Source organism: Nicotiana tabacum, chromosome 15, assembly GCF_000715075.1.
Source record: "Nicotiana tabacum cultivar K326 chromosome 15, ASM71507v2, whole genome shotgun sequence".
Taxonomy (NCBI): Eukaryota; Viridiplantae; Streptophyta; class Magnoliopsida; order Solanales; family Solanaceae; genus Nicotiana; species Nicotiana tabacum.
The window spans coordinates 20,842,824-20,866,560 of record NC_134094.1 but is presented as its reverse complement, the minus strand read 5'-3'; the positions used below and the strand labels follow the sequence as shown (position 1 = coordinate 20,866,560).

Here is a 23,737-nt window from a genome sequence, read left to right as displayed (position 1 = left end):
TTTAATTATGAAACAAACAATGACAAATAGCAATTTATTATGGGAATCAGGGAGAAAATAGGCAGTTTAATGTTTAATATGCTAAATGTCAAGTAGAAATTAATACACATAATTCAAATAAGATGTAACAATTAATGCAGGAATTCAAGAATTAATATTTGACAAAGAATAGGAGAGAAACTATTATTATAACAATTAATTCATGATTTAAAATAATTTATGATCTTTCAAGTAAATATGCAAACAATTAATTTGACGACGTATAGACACTCGTCACCTCGCCTATACGTCGTTCACATGCATTTTACATAACAAATAATTTAAGGGTTCTATTCCCTCAAGTCAAGGTTAATCACGACACTTACCTCGCTTTGCAAATTCCAACCAATTACTCAACCACAACTTTTCCTTTAAATTTGTCTCCGAAAGCTTCAAATCTATTCACAAACAATTCGATATATTCAATACTAATCATAGAAATTAATTCCATACGAATTTACAAATTTTTCGGATAAAAATCCAAAATTCATTACAATATTCGGCAATGGGACCCACTTATCAAATCCCGGAAAAACTTATGAAATCTGGATACCCATTCCGAGACAAGTCCAACCATACAAAAATTATCCAATTCTGATGTCAAATGGATCTTCAAATCTAAAATTTTCGTTTTTGGAAGATTTTATAAAAATCTGATTTTCTGCCATAAATTCACGTATGCCCCTTATTGTTCCCACCCTTTGGGTTCACCACTGTGTCACTTGGTAGTGTCCCCTTAGGACGATAATTTAAAGCTTGAGAGATTTGCCCCATTTGCACTTCTAAATTGAGAATCGATGTGTTGTGTAAAGCAAGTTGGGCATCGGAATGGGCATTCTTCTCCATCATTTTCTTGAACGTGTTCTCAATACTGCCCATTTCATTGTTAGAAGAACTAGGACCATGGGAAGGATAAGGAGGTGGGTTGCTCGGTTATTGATACATCGGGGGCCTTTGAAATCCCGACCCCCGATTTCCTTGATTGTCATTCCACCCGCCTTGATCGTTGCCTCCCTAATTGCCTTGGTTATTGTTGTTATGCCAATTCCCTTGATTATTGCATCCACTCCAATTGCCTTGATTATTGTTGTTATACTATTTTTTGATTGTTTCCACCACTTCAATTACCTTGATTTTGAGAATTTCAATTTCCTTGATTGTTTTTAGGTCTTCCTTGTTGTTGGCTTGAGACTTGGAAGTTGTTTATTTGCCCTTGAAAGTTGTTCACATATTGGACTTCTTCTTCTTGGTCATTGTAGGAATCCTCTTGCTCAAACCCACTATCTTCTTGCATAAAATTTTCCTTTGTTGCATTTGCGGACCCTTTGTTTTCCGTTTGTTCACCATCATGTTTACTCCCTCCATTGCATTGACTTGCCTCGGGTTTTGCACTTGTTGAAGTTGAGCCTTTGCCAATTGGTTCATGGTAGTGGTTAATTCGGTTATGGCTTGCCCATGGTCTTGCAATTCTTTGTGAAAGTGAATCACATTGGGATCCCCTTATGAAATATTAGCCCGGGATTGTCACGCCGATGAAGTATCCGCCATCTCATCCAAAATATCACACGCCTTGGCATAAGGCGTAGTCATAAAATTTCCACCGGTAAGTTGATTCACTACACATTGGTTGGTTGTATTGATCCCCCTATAGAAAGTTTGTTAAATCATGTTCTCTGTCATATCGTTGTTGGGGAATTCTTTCACCATTGTTCTATACCTTTCCCATATCTAGTGTAGCGATTCATTGGAATTTTGCTTGAATGCTAGAATTTCATCCCGAAGAATAGCCATGTGCTCGGGAGAGAAGTACTTAGAAATAAATTTCTCTGCTAATTCATCCCAAGTATGAATGGAATGATTTGGCAAACGTTCCAACCAATCTAAAGCTTTCCCCCATAGAGAGAAGGGGAAAATCCTTAGCCTCAAATCATCCTCAGAGATATTTGTTTGTTTACTCCCCCAACACAGATCTACGAACCCCTTTAAGTGTTTGTATGCATTTTGACCCGGTGCACCGGTGAAGAACCCTCGTTGCTCGAGTAAAGTGAGCATCACATTGGTTATTTAAAATTAACTTCCATAATATGTGGAGGGACTATATCACTTGCATACCCTTCATTCGGTAACACCCGGTATGGAGCCGCTCGTGATGGAGAGGGTGGAGCGGGCATATTGGCATGAGGCACTCAACCTCGTCTATTGGCCTGAGTTTCAAGAGGGACATCATCCATTTTATCATCCTCAACGTCCACATCCCCCAAAGGTACGTTTCCAAGCTCATTGTTTGCCATGATTGCACCTATAATTTCTCAACACGTTAGTAACAAGGGAGGAAAAGAAGATATTCCCCAAAACATACCTAAATATATAGCTAACACCATTTTTATCTCCCCAGCAACGACGCCAAAAATTGATCTCGTCCAATTTCACACCTCAATTCAAGGTTATGAAACGGTCAATTGCAATAATAGTACCCAACAAGAGTCGGGATCGATTTCCACAAGGAGCTATATATGGGAGTTAGGAGTATATATTGTAGTATGTGAGTTTGACTATCTTAATTTACTCTTCCACAAATTTGGGTTGTTTCTATGTCTAATTTAAAACTAAGATTGTAAAGTTAAGAAATAAAACTAAGAGAATTATTTTTGTTGTTTTTCAAGTTTTGTAAAAAGCCTAGGGCTATGACCATCACCTAGGTGTTTTCCTTATGAGATATAGACCTTAATGTTTGTTTTATTGATCGGGGAGTATTATATCTATCAATTCTCAATTACCCACTCAATACCTCTCGGTCAAAAAGTGATTTTGCCCAATTTGGCTTTCTCAAATCCTAATGGGTATTATACAAAACGGTTGATAAAAGCTCAAGTCGGGTTATTACTATCTCTGGGTTGAACCCTTTAAATAGGATTATCAATTCTCGATTGATCTAATTGATTTTTAGCCAAGTTGTCCTAGACTAAGTCTCTCTTTCTCAAGTAGAGACTAAGTCAAATAGGCATGAACTAATGTTTGCAACCATTAATCCCACAAATTAAAGCATGAACAAGGCTAAATAATAAACACCCAACCATAAATAAACATCAAATTAAACACCCATAAGGCTTACACACTAGGGTTGGGTCACAACCCTAGTAAACATCTAGCTATTCGTGCTTGAAATTGAATAAATAGAAGAAGAAACGATAAATAAACTCATATTGTGAAATCAAAATGATAAAATCTATGTTAAGATATCCTAAATTATGAAAAGCTACTAAAAGAAGTAAAAAGAAACGGCTACTGTAGTTGATGATGTCAAAAGTTGACCTAAAATTGTGAAACTCGTCTATTTATAAAGGGCTGGAAATTTCGGACAAAAATGCCCTTTGGGAGGTTCTGCCTCCACACAATTCCATGTGCGGTCCACATATTTCTTCAACTTGTCAGGATTTGGAGGTCTACGGCCACATAATTCTGATCTGCGGCCGCAAGGCATGCTTTATACAGTCCGCACTTTTACATCTGCTGCCGCAACTATGTCTTATGCGGTCCGCACTTTTACATATGCGGGCGCATAATTCCTGTGCGGTCCGCACTTCTGAGGGACTTGAAATGCACATTCTCTTAACCTTGTTCCTAGCCATCGTTTGCGGCCGCACAATACATGTGTGGACCGCACTTTACACAAAGGGCTGCTGGCCTTTCCTTCATCATCTGCAATCGCATATGATATTTTGCGGTCCGCACTTGTGAGCTTATGTGCCTTTTATGGCTTTGAGTTTAGATTACTCCTTTTTGAGTTGGATTTAATCTCGGGAGTCCATCTTCCAATATTCCTACAATTTTAGCACACTTTATAAGTTTTCGGGAACATAATTCAACGCTTTTGGACTAAAACAAAAGCTAAAAGGCGCTAATAAGTAGCCAAAATTCCCACTTATCAACTAACAAACTATATGAGCATAAATGCACACATAAAAAAATATGAGAAGATCTTGTGTATGTGATTACTTTAAATAATCTAATTTTGTGATGACCTAAAATATTATCTTTAAATTTAATAAGTAATTCTATATTCTAAGACCTTAAAAAACACCATGTATCATTTCTCGACTTGCGTGCATAGTCCGTACAATTTTTCGAAAAGTTTTTATGTGAAAAATGGATTAAAATGTGAAATAGAGCCTTAAAACTCAATTGAGTTGACTTTGGTCAACGTTTTGAGAAAACAGACTCGGATCAGTGTTTTGACAATTCCGGTAGGTCCGTATCATAATTTGGGACTTGGGCGTATGCCCGGAATTGAATTCCGAGGTCCCTAGCTCGAGATATGGAATTTTGATGAAAAATTAAAAGCTCGAAAGCTTAATGATTTTTAAGAAATTGCTGATGTTGGATTTATTGACCTCGGGTCTGTATTTTGGTTTCGGAGCCCGGTGTAAGTCCACTATAGTATTCATGACTTGTCTGCCAAATTTGGTGAGAATCGGAGTTGATTTAACGTGATTCAGACGTTCGGTTGTAAAAATATAAGTTTTAAAGTTTTCTTGAAAACTTCTTTTGATTTGGTGTTCGATTCGTAGTTTAGGTGTTATTTTGGCGATTTGATCGCGCGAGCAAGTTTGTATGATATTTTTGGACTTGTGTGCATATTTCTTTCGGAGCCCCGAGGGCTCGGGTGAGTTTCGGATGGGCTACGAGACGATTTCGGACTTAGGAAATCTAGTTTTCTGCAGACTTCATGCTTCTGGTGTGTTCTTCTTCGCGTTCGCGAAGGTACTCTCGCGAACGCGAAGAGCAAATTGGGGATCGCATGTTTAGTGCTTCGCGTTCGCGATATAGTGACCGCGTTCGTGATGGCTTGAGGTTCAAAGATTCGCGTTCGCGATCGAAGCCTCGCGTTCGCGAAGGGAAAGAGACTGGCCAGGAAAATTAGCCTTCGCGTTCGCGAAGGCCAAGCCAGGCAAGCATCGCGTTCGCGAGGTAGCCCTCACGTTCGCGAAGAGTAAAATTGGACAGCACAAATCTGTGCTTCGCGAACGCGAGGCACTGACCGCGTTCGCGAAGGGTAAAAATCCCAAAAACAGAACTTAAGTTCTGGAAATGGGGTTTCGACCCATTTTCAACTCTTTTCCATTTTTAAGTTCGGGTAAGGCGATGTTTGGGCGATTTTTACGGGAAAACATTGGGGTAAGTGTTCCTTATCCTATATTGATTATATTTCATGATTTCATACTCATTTATATCATGAATCCGTGAATTTATGGAAGAAAAATCAGATTTTTATAAAATTTTCCAAAAACAAAAATTTAAGATTTGAAGGTCCATTTGATATCGGAATTGGATAATTTTTGTATGGTTGAACTCGTATCGGAACGGGTGTTCGAATTTCGTAAGTTTTTCTGATATTTGAGACATGGTTCCCACTATCAAATATTTTAATAAATATCGGATTTTTATCCGGAAGATTAGTAAATTCATATGGAATTAATTCCTATTATTCGTATTGAATATATCGAATTGTTTGTGAATATATTTGAAGCTTTTGGGGACAAATTTAAAAGGAAAAGTTGTGGTTGAGTAATTGATTGAAATTTTCAAAGCGATGTAAGTGTCGTGGTTAACCTTGACTTGAGGAAATAGAACCCTTAAATTATTTGTTATGTGAATTACATGTGAACGACGTATAGGCGAGGTGACGAGTGTCTATACGTCGTCAAATTAATTGTTTGCATGCTTACTTGAAAAATCATAAATTATTTTAAATCATGAATTAATTATTATAATAATTACTTCTCTTTTATTCTTTGTCAAATATTAATTCTTGAATTCCTGCATTAATTGTTACATGCTATTTGAATTATGTGCCTTAATTATTATTTGACATTTAGCATATTAATTATTAAACTGCATATTTTCTCTCTGATTTCCATAATAATTTGCTATTTGCCTTTGTTTGTTTCATAATTACTGTATGCTTGTTGTCTTATAATTTTATATTAATTGTTACATTTGTTGGAGAAATTTCTTCTATAAGAATTGATAAATGAATATGTTGGAGGAGCGGGTTGCACGCCGCAACAAGATTGCTTATAATGAATAGATTAGAGGATCGGGTTGCACGCCGCAACAGAATTAATTATAATGAATATATTGGAGGATCGGGTTGCACGCCGCAACAAACTTATTAAAAGTCCATATTGGAGGATCGGGTTGCACGCCGAAACAGACTTATTAAAAGTTCATATTGGAGGATCGGGTTGTACGTCGCAACAGACTTATTTAAAAGTCGACATACATATATATATTGGGGGATCGGGTTGCACGCTGCAACAGACTTGATTAAAATGAATACATTGGAGGAGCGGGTTGCACGCCGCAACAAAACCGAATGTGAATATTTTGAGAGAGCGGGTTGCACGCTGCAACAGAATTGAATGTGAACATATTGTGAGAGCGGGTTGCACGCTGCAACAAAATTAATGGAAATGATATTTGGTTATGACTGCTGAGTTAGCTTCAATTATTATAAATGAGTTACTTGATTTATTTCTATTATTGTTGCTGTTACTAATATTGGGTACAGGAAATGTAAGTGACTCGCCTTAGCCTCGTCACTATTTCGTCGAGGTTAAGCTCAGCACTTACCAGTACATGGGGTCGGTTGTACTGATACTACACTCTGCACTTCTTGTCCAGATTTTGCAGTTGGTCCCAGCGGTGTACCATAGACTTGCTCGGATTTCAGCTACCAGAGGAGACTTGAGGTATAACTATATGGCGTCCGCAGTTCTAAAGTCCCCATCTATTTTACTTTAGCTGTGTGTTTATTTCCAGACAGCTTTATTTTTTTCAGACCTTTACTTGTATTTATTCTAGAAGCTCGTGCACTTGTGACACAAATTTTGGGATGGTATTTAGACACCGTTGTCTTTTATGGATTATTCACTATACTTCAGAATTTACTTCCGCAATTGTTCTTTGTTATTAATAAATCTAAAAATTATTTTAAAAATGGATAATATTATTCTAACGTTGGCTTGCCTAGCAAGTGAAATGTTAGGCGCCATCAGGTCCAAAGGTGGGAATTTCGGGTCGTGACAGTTGGTATCAGAGCACTAGGTTACATAGGTCTCACGAGCAAGCTTAGTAGAGTCTGAAGGATCAATACGGAGACATCTATACTTATCTCTCGGAGGCTATGACGTTTAGGAACAATATCACTTCTTTATTATTCTGTCGTGCGATTTTATTCTATCATCGATGATTGAACCATTCTACTCTTATTCTCTCGCAGATGGTGAGAACACGTAATACCTCTACCGATGGACAGGGAACAGTACCCCCGGTGGCAACTATGGCCAGGGGTAGAGGTCGAGGACGAGGTCGAGGTTGAGGTCATGCTAGAGGCCGAGGCAGAGGCCGAGGTAGAGCTCAGTCCAGAGCTCGGGCAGCTGCACCTATTGAAGAACCTCGTGTGGACCTTCAAGAGGAGGTTCCGGTTCAGAATATACCAGTTGGACCAGTTCAGGTCTCGGAAGGATTCATAGCCACTCCAGTACTTCAGGATGCTCTAGTCCGTTTGGTAAGTCTTATGGAGGGTGTGGCCCAAAATGTTACATTTCTAGTGGCACAAGTCATCTCACATATTGGGGAAGGAGCACAAACTCCCACTACTCCCGCTCCAGAGCAGATGGCTCCCCAGAATCAGGCTCCAGCAGCCCCGCCAGTTGGGGTAGTTCAGCCAGTTGTTTTGGCACAGATCGGTGATAGGCCCGCCATGTCTTTTGAGGCCTTATTGAGACTGGATAATTTTACTAAGCTCTTTCTAGTTCACTTCAGTGGTACACCTTTTGAGGACCCATAGTATTATCTTGAACGCTGCCACGAGGTGCTGCAGAATATGGGTATAGTTGAGACCCATGGGGTTGATTTTGATGTGTTTCAGATGACGGGTTCCGCCAAGAGGTGGTGGAGAGATTATATATTGACCCAACCAGTCGGATCGTCTGCACTTACCTGGGAGCAGTTCTCTCAGCTATTTCTGGAGAAGTTCCTCCCTATCATACTGAGAGAGGAATTCCGCAAGCAATTTGAGCGTCTGCAGCAGGGCAGTATGACTGTTACTCAGTATGAGTCCCATTTTGTGGATTTGGCCCGTCATGCTCTCCTTTTACTACCTACGAAGGGAGAGAGAGTGAGGAGGTTCATTGAGGGACTCACTCACCCTATTAGACTTCAGATGGCCAAGGAGTCCGGAAGTGAGATTTCTTTTCAGGCAGCTGCTAATGTCGCAAGGAGGATCGAGATTATTCTTGCACAAGAGAGAGGGCAGAGGTCCGATAAGAGGCCTCGTCAATTAGGTGGTTTCAGTGGTGCCTCGTCTGGAGGCAGGGGTAATTTTGGTAGGGGTCATCCCCCCAGACCGTTCCATTCAGCACTTCATGCATCTCCCGGTGCTTCAGGGAGTCATGGTCCTATTATGCCTTACTTTGGGCAGCCGACATTCAGTGCACATTCAACTCCTATCAGTGCACCACCACTCCAGAGTTACTACAGTGGTTATCCGGCCTATTTAGGTCAGCTTCAGCTTCAGCTTCAGCAGCCACGACATCAGGATGGGTGTTATGAGTGTAGGAACATTGGTCACATCAGGAGGTATTGCCCTAGATTGGCGAGTAACAGATCTCGGCAAGATTCTCGTGCCATCATCCGGCACCGGTTGCTTCAGCACCTGCTCAGCCAGCTAGAGGTAGGGGTCAGACAGCTAGAGGTGGAGGTCAGGCCATTAGAGGTGGAGGTCAGACCGTTAGAGGTGGAGGACAGCCAGTCAGAGGCCGTCCCAGGGACGCAGTTCAGAGTGGTGGGGCCCAGCCCCAATTTTATGCTTTTCCAGCTAGGCCTGAGGCCGTGTCATCTGATGCGGTGATCACAGGTATTATTCCAGTTTGCCATAGAGATGCTTCAGTTCTATTTGATCCAGGATCTACTTATTCCTATGTGTCCTCCTATTTTGCTTCATATTTGGTTGTGCCTTATGGTTCTTGGAGTGCTTCTGTATGTGTATCTATACCAGTGGGAGACTCTATTGTAGTAGATCATTTTTATCATTCGTGTATGGTTACTATTGGTAATATTGAAACTAGTGTGGATCTTTTACTTCTTGATATGGTAGATTTTGATATCATCTTGGGTATGGATTGGTTGTCCCCTTATCATGCTATATTGGATTGTCATGCTAAAACAGTGACCCTAGCTATGCCGAGGTTACCTCGGTTAGAGTGGAAAGGAACTCCTGGCCATTCTGCCAGCAGGGTTATTTCTTATATGAAAGTTCGGCGTATGGTAGAGAAAGGGTGTCTAGCCTATTTGGCTTATATTCGCAATCCGAGTGCGGATGTCCCTTCTATGGACTCAGTACCAGTTGTTCATGAATTTCTAGAAGTATTTCCTGCAGATTTGCTGGGGATGACCCCCGACGGAGATATTGACTTCTATATTGATTTAGCTCCGGGCACTTAGCCCATTTCTATTCCACCATACCGTATGCCCCCGCCAGAGTTGAAAGAATTGAAAGAGCAGTTACAAGACTTTCTTGATCAGGGATTCATTAGACCCAGTGTCTCACCCTGGGGTACACCAGTATTATTTGTAAAGAAGAAGTATGGCTATATGCGGATGTGTATAGACTATCGGCAGTTGAACAAGGCCACTATCAAAAACAAATACCCACTGCCAAGAATTGATGACTTATTTGATCAGCTTCAAGGTGCCAAGGTATTTTCGAAGATTGATTTGAGATCTGGTTACCATCAGTTGATGATTAGGGGATCTGATGTCCCTAAGACAGCTTTTTGGACTCGGTATTGGCATTACGAGTTCCTAGTGATGTCATTTGGGTTGACAAATGCCCCAGCAATATTTATGGATTTGATGAATTGGGAGATCAAGCCTTATTTGGATTCTTTTGTGGTTGTATTCATTGATGATATCTTGATTTACTCCAGCAGTCGAGAGGAGCATGAGCAGCATCTTCGAAGTGTGCTTCATACTTTGAAAAATAATCAGTTATATGCCAAGTTTTCAAAATGTGAGTTTTGGTTAGACTTAGTTGCCTTTTTGGGGCATGTTGTATCAGCATAAGGCATAAAGGTAGATCCTAAGAAGATTGAGGTTGTTCAGAATTGTCCTAGACCTACTTCAATTACAGAGATCCGGAGTTTCCTGGGTTTAGCAAGTTATTATCGTCGGTTCGTGGAAGGGTTTTTATCTATAGCAAGCTCATTGACCAGATTGACCCAGAAAGGTGTCCCATTCAGATGGTCAGGCGAGTGTGAGTTGAGCTTTCAGAAGCTCAATACCGCTTTGACTACAGCGCCAGTGTTGGTATTACCCACAGGTTCAGGATTGTATACGGTATGTTGTGACGCATCTCACATTAGGCTTGGTGCAGTATTAATGCAAGATGACAAGGTAATTGCATATGCGTCGCGGCAGTTGAAAGTTCACGAGAAGAATTATCATGTTCATGACTTAGAATTGGCAGCCATTATTCATGCGCTGAAGATTTGGAGGCATTACCTCTACGGTGTCTCGTGTGAGGTATTTACTGATCATCGTAGCCTTCAGTATCTGTTCAAACAAAAGGATCTTAATTTGAGGCAGAGAAGATGGTTGGAGTTGTTGAAAGACTATGATATCACCATTTTGTATCACCCCGGAAAGGCCAATGTGGTTGCCGATGCTTTGAGTAGAAAGGCTGTAAGTATGGGCAGTCTTGCGCATATTCCGGTTGGTGAGAGGCCATTAGCTGCAGATGTTCAGACTTTGGCGAATCAGTTCGTGAGGTAAGATGTTTTGGAACCCAATCGGGTTCTAGCTTTCATAGTCGCTCGGTCTTCTTAATATGAGCGCATCAGAGAGAGGTAGTATGATGATCCCTATTTACTTGTCCTTAAGGACACGGTGCGGCACGGTGATGCCAAACAGGTTGCTGTGGGGGAAGATGGAGTTCTGCGAATGCATGGTCGTATTTGTGTGCCTAATGTAGATGGACTTCGTGAATTTATTCTTGAAGAAGCACACAGTTCCAGGTATTCTATTCATCCAGGTACCGCCAGAATGTATCAAGATTTACGGCAACATTATTGGTGGAGGAGAATGAAAAAGGATATAGTTGCACATGTAGCTCGGTGTCTGAATTGTCAGCAAGTTAAGTATGAGCGTCAGAGACCTGGTGGTTTGCTTCAGAAGTTAGAAATTCCTGAGTGGAAGTGGGAGCGTATCACTATGGATTTTGTTGTTGGGCTCCCACGGACTCAGAGAAACTTTGACACAGTTTGGGTCATTATGGACAGGTTGACCAAGTCAACACATTTCATTCCAGTGGCAATTACCTATTCTTTAGAGAGGTTAGCTGAAATTTACATTTGTGAGATTTTTTGCCTTCACGGTGTGCCCGTGTCTATTATTTCAGATCTAGGTACGCAGTTTACCTCACACTTCTGGAGGGCTGTACAACGTGAGTTAGGCACGCGGGTTGAGTTGAGTACAACATTCATCCACAGACAGACGGACAGTCAGAGCGCACCATTCAGATATTGGAAGATATGCTTCGCACTTGTGTTATAGACTTTGGAGATTCTTGGGATCAGTTCTTGCCACTTGCAGAGTTTGCTTATAATAATAGCTACCAATCGAGCATTCAGATGGCTCCATATGAGGCATTATACAGAAGGCGATACCGTTCGCCAGTTGGCTGGTTTGAACCGGGAGAGGCTCGGTTGTTGGGTACCAATTTGGTACAGGATGCCTTGGATAAGGTCAAGATTATTCAGGATCGACTTTGCACAGCTCAGTCTAGGCAAAAGAGTTATGCCGATCGTAAAGTTCGTGATATTGCATTCATGGTTGGAGAAAAATATTGCTCCGAGTTTCACCTATGAAAGGTGTAATGAGGTTCGGAAAGAAGGGCAAGTTGAGCCATAGGTATATCAGACCCTTTGAAATTCTTGAAAGGGTGGGTGAAGTAGCCTACATGCTTGCATTACCACCTAGTTTATCTGTGGTTCATCCGGTGTTCCATGTGTCTATGCTCCGAAAATATCATGGTGATCCGTCCCATGTGTTAAATTTCAGCTCAGTCCAATTGGACAAAGATTTGACTTACGAGGAGGAGTCGGTGGCTATTCTAGCCCGGTAGGTCCGGCAGTTGAGGTCAAAGAGCTATCCTTCAATTCGGGTGCACTGGAGAGGTCAGCCGATAGAGGCATCTACCTGGGAATCCGAGTCGAACATGCAAAGTAAATATCCACGCCTTTTCTCCAGCTCAGGTACTTTTTTTTCTAACTCCGTTCGAGGACGAACGTTTGTTTTAGAGGTGGAGAATGTGATGACCTAAAATGTCATCTTTAAATTTAATAAGTAATTCTGTGTTCTAAGACCTCAAAAACACCATGTATCATTTCTCGACTTGCGTGCGCAGTCCGTACAATTTTTCGGAAAGTTTTTATGTGAAAAATAGATTAAAATGTGAAATAGAGCCTTAAAACTCAATTGAGTTGACTTTGGTCAACATTTTGAGAAAATGGACCCGGATCAGTATTTTGACAATTCCGGCAGGTCCGTATCATGATTTGGGACTTGGGCGTATGCCCGGAATCGAATTCTGAGGTCCCTAGCTCGAGATATGGAATTTTGATGAAAAATTAAAAGCTCAAAAGCTTAATGATTTTTAAGAAATTGCTGATGTTGGATTTATTGACCTCGGGTCCGTATTTTGGTTCCGGAGCCTGGTGTAGGTCCACTATAGTATTCATGACTTGTCTGCCGAATTTGGTGAGAATCGGAGTTGATTTGACATGATTCGGACGTTCGGTTGTAAAAATATAAGTTTTAAAGTTTTCTTGAAAACTTCCTTTGATTTGGTGTCCGATTCGTAGTTCTAGGTGTTATTTTGGCAATTTGATCGTGCGAGCAAGTTCGTATGAGGTTTTTGAACTTGTGTGCATATTTGTTTTGGAGCCCCGAGGGCTCGGGTGAGTTTTGGAAGGACTACGAGACGATTTCGGACTTACGAAATCTGGTTTTCTGCAGACTTCATGCTTCTGGAATGTTTTTCTTCGCGTTCGCGAAGGTACTCTCACGAACGCGAAGAGCAAATTGGGGCTGGCACGTTTTCTGCTTCGTGTTCGCGACATAGTGACCGCGTTCACGAAGGCTTGAGGTTCAAAGCTTCGCGTTCGCGATCGAAGCCTCGCGTTCGCGAAGGGAAAGAGACTGGCCAGGAAAATTAGCCTTCGCGTTCGCGAAGGGCATCTCGCGTTCGCGAAGCCAAGCCAGGCAAGCATCACGTTCGTGAAGTAGCCCTCACATTCGCGAAGATTAAAATTGGACAGCAGAAATCTGTGCTTCGCGAACGCGAGGCACTGACCGCGTTCACGAAGGGTAAAAACCCTAGAAACAGAACTTAAGTTCTGGAAATGGGGTTTCGACCCATTTTCAACTCTTTTCCATTGTTTATTTCGGGTAAGGCGATCTTTGGGCGATTTTTACGGAAAAATATTGGGGTAAGTGTTCCTTATCCTATATTGATTATATTTCATGATTTCATACTCATTTATATCATGAATCCGTGAATTTATGGAAGAAAAATCAGATTTTTATAAAATTTTCCAAAAATGAAAATTTAAGATTTGAAGGTCCATTTGATATCGGAATTGGACAATTTTTGTATGGTTGAACTCGTATCAGAACGGGTGTTCGGATTTCGTAAGTTTTTCTGAGATTTTAGATATGGGTCCCACTGTCGAATATTTTAATGAATTTTGAATGTTTATCCGGAAAATTAGCAAATTCATATGGAATTAATTCCTATAATTCGTATTGAATATATCGAATTGTTTGTGAATAGATTTGAAGCTTTTGGAGATAAATTTAAAAGGAAAAGTTGTGGTTGCGTAATTGATTGAAATTTGCAAAGCGAGGTAAGTGTCGTGGTTAACCTTGACTTGAGGAAATAGAACCATTAAATTATTTGTTATGTGAATTGCATGTGAACGACGTATAGGCGAGGTGATGAGCGTCTATACGTCGTCAAATTAATTGTTTGCCTGCTTACTTGAAGAATTATAAATTATTTTAAATCATGAATTAATTATTATAATAATTGTTTCTCTTCTATTCTTTGTCAAATATTAATTCTTGAATTCCTGCATTAATTCTTACATGCTATTTGAATTATGTGCCTTAATTGTTATTTGACATTTAGCATATTAAATATTAAACTGCATATTTTCTCTCTGATTTTTATAATAATTTGCTATTTGCCTTTGTTTGTTTCATTATTAAATCATAATTATTGTATGCTTGTTGTCTTATAATTTTATATTAATTGTTACATTTATTGGAGAAATTTCTTCTATAAGAATTGGTAAATGAATATGTTGGAGGAGCGGGTTGCACGCCGCAACAGGATTGATTATAATGAATATATTAGAGGATCAGGTTGCACGCCGCAACAGACTTATTTAAAAGTCGACATACATATATATATTGGGGGATCGGGTTGCACGCCGCAACAGAATTAATTAAAATGAATATATTGGAGGAGCGGGTTGCACACCACAATAGAACCGAATGTGAATATATTGAGAGAGCGGGTTGCACGCTACAACAGAATTGAATATGAATATATTGTGAGAGCGGGTTACACGCTGCAACAGAATTGATGGAAATGATATTTGGTTAAGACTGCTGAGTTGGCTTCAATTATTATAAATGAGTTACCTGATTTATTTCTATTATTGTTGTTGTTACTAATATTGCGTACAGGAAATGTAAGTGACCCGCCTTAGTCTCGTCACTACTTCGTCGTGGTTAGGCTCAGCACTTACCAGTACATGGGGTCGGTTGTACTGATACTACACTCTGCACTTCTTGTGCAGATTTTGGAGTTGGTCCCAGCGGTGTACCATAGACTTGCTCGGATTTCAGCTACCAGAGGAGACTTGATGTATAACTCCATGGTCTATTTTACTTTAGTTGTGTGTTTATTTTCAGACAGCTTTATTTTATTCAGACCTTTATTTGTATTTATTCTAGAAGCTCGTGCACTTGTGACACCAATTCTGGGATGGTATTTAGACACCGTTGTCTTTTATGGATTATTCACTATATTTCAGAATTTACTTCCGCAATTGTTCTTTGTTATTAATAAATCTAAAAATTATTTTAAAAATGGATAATATTATTCTAACATTGGCTTGCCTAGCAAGTGAAATGTTAGGCGCCATCACGGTCCGAAGATGGAAATTTCGGGTCGTGACAAATTTGATCACTTTGGTGACTAACAAACTATATAAACAATAATCACATACATAAAATAAACAATGAATGGCTTTATTACCAATAGTCCACAACATATTACTTAAATATTGACTTCTACGTCTCAAACAGAAACAATAATGAGCTAAACTTTATATCAAACAATTGCTAAAAGGCTCGGATTAGATAAACTGCCTAGACAAGGTGTTACATCCCGCATTTCGTACGTTAAAGTTTTGCTGTAAGTTAATCGACATAAGTTAGGGAATGAGATTATTTTTGAGGTTATAAGCATTTATGCTATTTATTGTCACGATCTGAAATTTCCTCCTTCGGACCGTGATAGCGCCTAATATTTCACTTGCTAGGCAAGCCAACGTTAGAATAACATCAACCAATTTTTAAATTATTAATAATCAAGGAAACAAATGCGGAAGGAAAGTTTGAAATATAGTGAAATAATCCATAAACTAACGGTGTCTAAATACCATCCCAGAATTAGTGTTATAAGTGCACGAGCTTCTAGAATAATACAAATAAAGTTCTGAATAAAATAAAGTTGTCTGGAAATAAACACACAGCTAAAGTAAAATAGACGGGGACTTCAGAACTAGAGACGCCATGCAGTTATACCTCAAGTCTCCTCCAAATAGCTGAAATCCGAGCAAGTTTATGACACGCCGCTGGGACCAACTCCGAAATCTGCACAAGAAGTATAGAGTGTAGTATCAGTACAACCGACCCCATGTACTGGTAAGTGCTGATCCTAACCTCGACGAAGTAGTGACGAGGCTAAGGCGGTTCACTTACATTAACATGTACGCAATATTAATAACAACAACAAATAATAGAAATAAATCAGGTAACTCATTTATAATAATTGAAGCCAACTCAGCAGTCATAATCCATTATTATTTTAACCAATTCTGTTGCAGCGTGCAACCCGCTCTCACAATATATTCACATTCAATTCTGTTGGAGCGTGCAACCCGCTCTCCCAATATATAGTCACATTTAGTTCTGTTATATATTTATTTCAATCAAGTATATATAGACTTTTTAATAAGTCTGTTGCGGCGTGCAATCTGATCCCCCAATATTGACTTTTAATAAGTCTGTTGCGGCGTGCAATCCGATCCTCCAATATTGACTTTTAATAAGTCTGTTGCGGCGTGCAACCTGATCCTCCAATATGGACTTTTTAATAAGTCTGTTGCGGCGTACAACCCAATCCCCCAATATAGACTTTTTAATAAGTCTGTTGCGGCGTGCAACCCGATCCTCCAATATGGACTTTTTAATAAGTCTGATGCGGCGTGCAACCCAATCCTCCAATATATCCATTTCAATTAATTCTTATAGAAGAAATTTTTCCAATAGATGCAACAATTAATATAAAATTATAAGACAACAAGCATACAATAATTATGATTTAATTATGAAACAAACAATGACAAATAGCAATTTATAATGGGAATCAGGGAGAAAATAGGCAGCTTAATGTTTAATATGATAAATGCCAAGTAGCAATTAATACACATAATTCAAATAAGATGTAATAATTAATGCAGGAATTCAAGAATTAATATTTGACAAAGAATAGGAGAGAAACAATTATTATAACAATTAATTCATGATTTAAAATAATTTATGATCTTTCAAGTTAATATGCAAACAATTAATTTGACGACGTATAGACACTCGTCACCTCGCCTATACGTCATTCACTTACATTTCACATAACAAATAATTTAAGGGTTCTATTCCCTCAAGTCAAGGTTAACCACGACACTTACCTCGCTTTGCAAATTCCAACCAATTACTCAACCATAATTTTTCCTTTTAAATTTATCTCCGAAAGCTTCAAATCTATTCACAAATAATTCGATATATTCAATACTAATCATAGGAATTAATTCCATATGAATTTACAAATTTTTCGGATAAAAATCCGAAATTTATTAAAATATTTGGCAGTGGGACCCATGTCTCAAATCCCGAAAAAACCTTACGAAATCCGAACACCCATTCCGAGACGAGTCCAACCAAACAAAAATTATCCAATTCCGATGTCAAATGGACCTTCAAATCTTAAATTTTTATTTTTGGAAGATTTTATAAAAATCTGATTTTTCTTCCTTAAATTCACGGATTCATGATATAAATGAGTATGAAATCATGAAACATAATCAATATAGGATAAGGAACACTTACCCCCAATGTTTTCTCATGAAAATCGCCCAAAAGTCGCCTTACCCGAGCTCAAAAATGGAAAAGGGTTGAAAATGGGATGAATCCCATTTTCGAGAACTGAAGTTCTGTTTCGGGGACTTTTACCCTTCGCGAACGTGGTTAGTGCCTCGCGTTCGCGAAGCACAAATTTGTGCTATCCCATTTTACACTTTGCAAACGCGAGGGCTACTTCGCGAACGCGAAGCTTGCCTAGCTTGGCCTTCGCGAACGCGAGATTCCCTTCGCGAACGCGAAGGCAATAATCTTAGCCAGCCTCTTTCCCTTTGCGAATGCGAAGCTTCGATCGCGAACGCGAAGCTTTGAACCTCAAGTCTTCGTGAACGCGGTCACTCTGTCGCAAACGCGAAGCACAAAATGTGCCAGCCCCAATTTGCTCTTCGCGTTCGCGAAGAAGAACACACCAGAAGCTCGAAGTCTGCAGAAAACCAGATTTCCTAAGTCCGAAAATGATCCGTTAACCACCCGAAACCAACCCGAGCCCTCGGGGCTCCAAAACAAACATGCACACAAGTCCAAAAACCTTATACGAACTTGCTCACGTGATCAAATCGCCAAAATAACACCTAGAACTACGAATCAGACACCAAATCAAAGGAAGTTTTTAAGAAAACTTTAAAACTTATTTTTTTTCAACCGGACGTCCGAATCACGTCAAATAAACTCCGATTCTCACCAATTCGGCAGACAAGTCATAAATATTATAGTGGACCTATACCGGGCTCCGGAACCAAAATACAGACCCGAGGTCAATAAATCCAACATCAGTAATTTCTTAAAAATCATTAAGCTTTCAAGCTTTTAATTGTTCATCAAAATTTCATATCTCGAGCTAGGGACCTCGAAATTCGATTTCGGCCACACTCCCAAGTCCCAAATCACGATACGGACCTATCGGAATTGTCAAAACACTGATCCGGGTCCATTTGCTCAAAATGTTGACTAAAGTCAACTTAATTAAGTTTTTAAAGCTCTATTTCATATTTTAATCTATTTTTCACATAAAAACTTTTTGAAAAATTGTACGGATTGCGCATGCAAGTCGAGGAATGATAAATGGTGATTTTCGAGGTCTTAGAACACATAATTACTTATTAAATTTAAAGATGACATTTTGGGTGATTCTCCACCTCTAAAACAAACGTTCGTCCTTGAACGGAGTTAGAAAAAGTACCTGAGCTGGTGAATAAGTGTGGATATTTACTCCGCATGTCCAACTTGGACTCCCAGGTAGATGCCTCTACCAGCTGACCTCTCCATTGCACCCAAATTGAAGGATAACTCTTAGACCTCAATTTTCGGACCTGCAGGGCTAGAATAGCCACCGGCTCCTACTTGTAAGTCAAATCTTTGTCCAATTGGACTGAGATGAAATCTAACACATGGGACGAATCACCAAGATATTTCCGGAGCTTAGACACATGGAACACTGGATGAACCGCTGATAAACTAGGTGGTAATGCAAGCCTGTAGGCTACTTCACCCACCCTTTCAAGAATTTCAAAGGGTCCGATATACCTAGGGCTCAACTTGCCCTTCATCCCGAACCTCATTACACCTTTCATAGGTGAAACCCGGAGCAATATTCTTTCTCCAACCATGAATGCAATATAATGAACTTTACGATCGGCATAACTCTTTTGCCTAGACTGAGCTGTGCAAAGTCGATCTTGAATAATCTTGACCTTATCCAAGGCATTCTGTACCAAATTGGTACCCAACAACCGAGCCTCTCCCGGTTCAAACCAACCAACTGGCGATCGGCTTCGCCTTCCGTATAATGCCTCATATGGAGCCATATGAATACTCGACTGGTAACTATTATTATAAGCAAACTCCGCAAGAAATGATCCTAAGAACCTCCAAAGTCTATAACACAAGCGCGAAGCATATCTTCCAATATTTGAATAGTGCGCTCTGACTGTCCGTCTGTCTATGGATGAAATGTTGTACTCAACTCCACCCACGTGCCTAAATCACATTGTACAGCCGTCCAGAAATGTAAGGTAAACTGCGTACCTCGATCTGAAATAATAGACACTGGCACACCGTGAAGGCGGACAATCTCACGAATATAAATTTTAGCTAACCTATCTGAAGAATAGGTAACTGCCACTGGAATGTAATGTGCTGACTTGGTCAACCTGTCCACAATGACCCAAACTGCGTCAAATTTTCTTTGAGTCCGTGGGAGCCCAACAACAAAATCCATAGTGATACACTCCCACTTCCACTCAGGAATTTCAACTTCTGAAGCAAACCACCAGGCCTCTGATGCTCGTACTAACTTGCTGACAGTTTAGACACCGGGCTACATATGCAACTATATCCTTTTTCATTCTCCTCCACTAATAATGTTGCCGTAAATCTTGATACATTCTGGCGGTACCTGGATGAGTAGAATACCTGGAACTGTGTGCTTCTTCATGAATTAATTCACGAAGCCCATCCACATTAGGCACACAAATACGACCCTGCATTTGCAGAACCCTATCTTCCCCCACAGCAACCTGTTTGGCATCACCGTGTCGCACCGTGTCCTTAAGGACAAGTAAGTGAGGATCATCATACTGCCTCTCTTTGATGCGCTCATATAAAGAAGACCGAGCGACTGTGCAAGCTAGAACCCGACTGGGTTCTGAAACATCTAACCTCACGAACTGATTGGCCAAAGTCTGAAGATCTGCAGCCAATGGCATCTTACCAACCGGAATATACGCAAGATTGCCCATACTCACAGCCTTTCTACTCAAAGCATCGACTACCACATTGGTCTTTCCGGGGTGATACAAAATGGTGATATCATAGTCTTTCAACAACTCCATCGATCTTCTCTGCCTTAAGTTAAGATCATTTTGTTTGAACAGATACTGAAGGCTACGATGATCAGTAAATACCTCACACGAGACACAGTAGAGGTAATGCCTCCAAATCTTCAGCGCATGAACAATGGCTGCCAATTCTAAGTCATGAATAGAATAATTCTCGTGAACTTTCAACTGCCGTGACGCATATGCAATTACCTTGCCATCTTGCATTAATACTGCACCAAGCCCAATGTGAGATGCGTCACAATATACCGTATACGATCCTGAACCTGTGGGTAATACCAACATTGGCGCCGTAGTCACTGTCTAACCGAGGTAACCCCGGCATGGCTAGAGTCACTGTCTTGGCATGACAATCCAATATAGCATGATAAGGTGACAACCAATCCATACCCAAGATGACATCAAAATCTACCATATCAAGAAGTAGAAGATCCACACTAGTCTCAAGATTACCAATAGTAATCACACACGAACGATAGACATGATCTACTATAACAAAGTCTCCCACCGGTGTAGATACATACAGAAGCACTCAAAGAATCACAAGGCATAACCAAATATGAAGCAAAATAAGAGGACACATAGGAATAAGTAGATCCTGGATCAAATAGAACTGAAGCATCTCTATGGAAAACTGGAATAATACCTGTGATCACAGCATCAGATGACTTGGCCTCAGGCCTAGCTGGAAAAGCATAAAATCGGGGTTGGGCCCCACCACTCTGAACTGCGTCCCTGGGACGGCCTCTAACTGGCTAGCCTTCACCTCTAACGGTCTGACCTTCACCTCTAATGGCCTGACCTCCACCTCTAATAGCCTGACCTCCACCTCTAGCTGCCTGACCCCTACCTCTAGCTGGCTGAGCAGGTGGTGAAGCAGCCGGTGCAGGTATGATGGCACGAGAATATTGCCAAGATCTATTACTCGCCAATCTAGGGCAATACCTCCTGATGTGACCAATGTTTCCACACTCATAACACCCATCCTGATGCCGTGGCTGCTGAAGCTGAAGCTGACCCAAATAGGCCGGATAACCGCTGTAGTAACTCTAGAGTGGTGGTGCACTGATAGGAGCTGAATGTGCACTGAATGTTGGCTGCCCAGAGTAAGGCATAATGGGACTGTGACTCCCTGAAGCACTGGGAGATGCATGAAGTGCTGAATGAAACGGTCTAGGAGGATGACCCCTACCAAAATTACCTCTGCCCCCAGACGAGGCACCACTGTAACCACCGAACTGACGAGGCCTCTTATCGGACCTCTGCCCTCTCTCTTGTGCAAGAACCATCTCGATCCTCCTTGCGACATTAGCAGCCGCCTGAAAAGAAATCTTACTACCGGTCTCCTTGGCCATCTAAAGTCTGATAGGGTGAGTGAGTTCCTCAATAGACCTCCTCACTCTCTCTCCCTCTGTAGGTAGTAAAAGGAGAGCATAACGGGCCAAATCCACAAAATGGGACTCATACTGAGTAACAGTCATACTGCCCTACTGTAGACGCTCAAATTGCTTGCGGAATTTCTCTCTCAGTGTGATAGGGAGAAACTTCTCCAGAAATAGCTGAGAGAACTGCTCCCAGGTAAGTGCAGGCGATCCGACTGGTCAGATCAATGTATAATCTCTCCACCACCTCTTGGCGGAACCCGTCATCTGAAATACAGCAAAATCAACCTCATTGGTCTCAACTATACCCATGTTCCGCAGCACCTCATGGCATCATTTAAGATAATCCTGTGGGTCCTCAGAAGGTGTACCATTGAAGTGAACTAGAAAGAGCTTGGTAAACTTATCCAGTCTCAATAAGGCCTCAAAAGACATGGCGGGCCTATCACAGATCTGTGCCGCAACAATTGGCTGAACTACCCCAACTAGCGGGGCTACTAGAGCCTGATTCTGGGGAGCCATCTGCTCCGAAGCAGGAGTAGTGGGAGTTTGTGCTGCTCTCCCAGCTTGTGAGACAGCTGGTCCCACTGGAAATGTACCGTTCTGGGCCACGCCCTCCATAAGACTTACTAATTCACTCCTTCGGACCGTGATGAAGCCTAACATTTTACTTGCTAGGCAAGCCAATATTAGAATAATATTAACTAATTTTTAAATTATTAATAATCAAGGAAACAAATGCGGAATCAAAGTTTGAAATATAGTGAAATAATCCATAAAAACAACGGTGTCTAAATACCATCCTAGAATTGGTGTCACAAGTGAACGAGCTTCTAGAATAATACAAATAAAGGTCTGAATAAAATAAAGATGTCTGGAAATAAACACACAGCTAAAGTAAAATAGACGGGAACTTCAGAACTAAAGACGCCATGCAGTTATACCTCAAGTCTCCTCCGAATAGCTAAAATCCGAACAAGTCCATGGCACGCCGCTAGGACCAACTCCAAAATCTGCACAAGAAGTACAGAGTTTAGTATCAGTACAATCGACCCCATGTACTTGTAAGTGCTGAGCCTAACCTCGACGAAGTAGTAAAGAGGCTAAGGCAGTTCACTTACATTAACATGTACGCAATATTAATAACAACAACAAATAATAAAAATAAATCATGTAACTCATTAATAATAATTGAAGCCAACTCAGCAGTCATAATCCATTATTATTTCAACCAATTCTGTTGCAGCGTACAACCCGCTCTCACAACATATTCACATTCAATTCTGTTGCAGCGTGCAACCCGCTCTCACAATATATTCACATTCAGTTCTGTTATATATTTATTTCAATCAAGTATATATAGACTTTTTAATAAGTCTGTTGCGGCGTGTAATCCGATCCCCCAATATTGATTTTTAATAAGTCTGTGGCGGCGTGCAACCCGATTCTCTAATATTGACTTTTAATAATTCTGTTGCGTCGTGTAACCCGATCCTCCAATGTGAACTTTTTAATAAGTCTGTTGCGGCGTGCAACCCAATCCCCCAATATGGACTTTTTAATAAGTCTGTTGCGGCGTGCAACCCAATCCTCCAATATGGACTTTTTAATAAGTCTGTTGCGGCGTGCAACCCGGTCCTCCAATATATCCATTTCAATCAATTCTTAAAAGAAATTTCCCCAATAAATGCAACAACTAATATAAAATTATAAGACAGCAAGTATACAATAATTATGATTTAATTATGAAACAAATAATGACAAATAGCAATTTATTATGGGAATCAGGGAGAAAATAGGCAGTTTAATATTTAATATGCTAAATGTCAAGTTGCAATTAATACACATAATTCAAATAAGATGTAACAATTAATGCAGGAATTCAAGAATTAATATTTGACAAAGAATAGGAGAGAAACAATTATT

The 23,737-nt window shown here is 40.3% G+C and overlaps 1 protein-coding gene across 1 annotated transcript in view; it reads left to right on the top strand.

Moving 5' to 3' along the window:
* Positions 1 to 23,737, top strand: part of LOC107758999 (B3 domain-containing protein REM10-like) — a 159,213-nt gene that overhangs the window by 104,730 nt on the left and 30,746 nt on the right. The window lies entirely within an intron of this gene.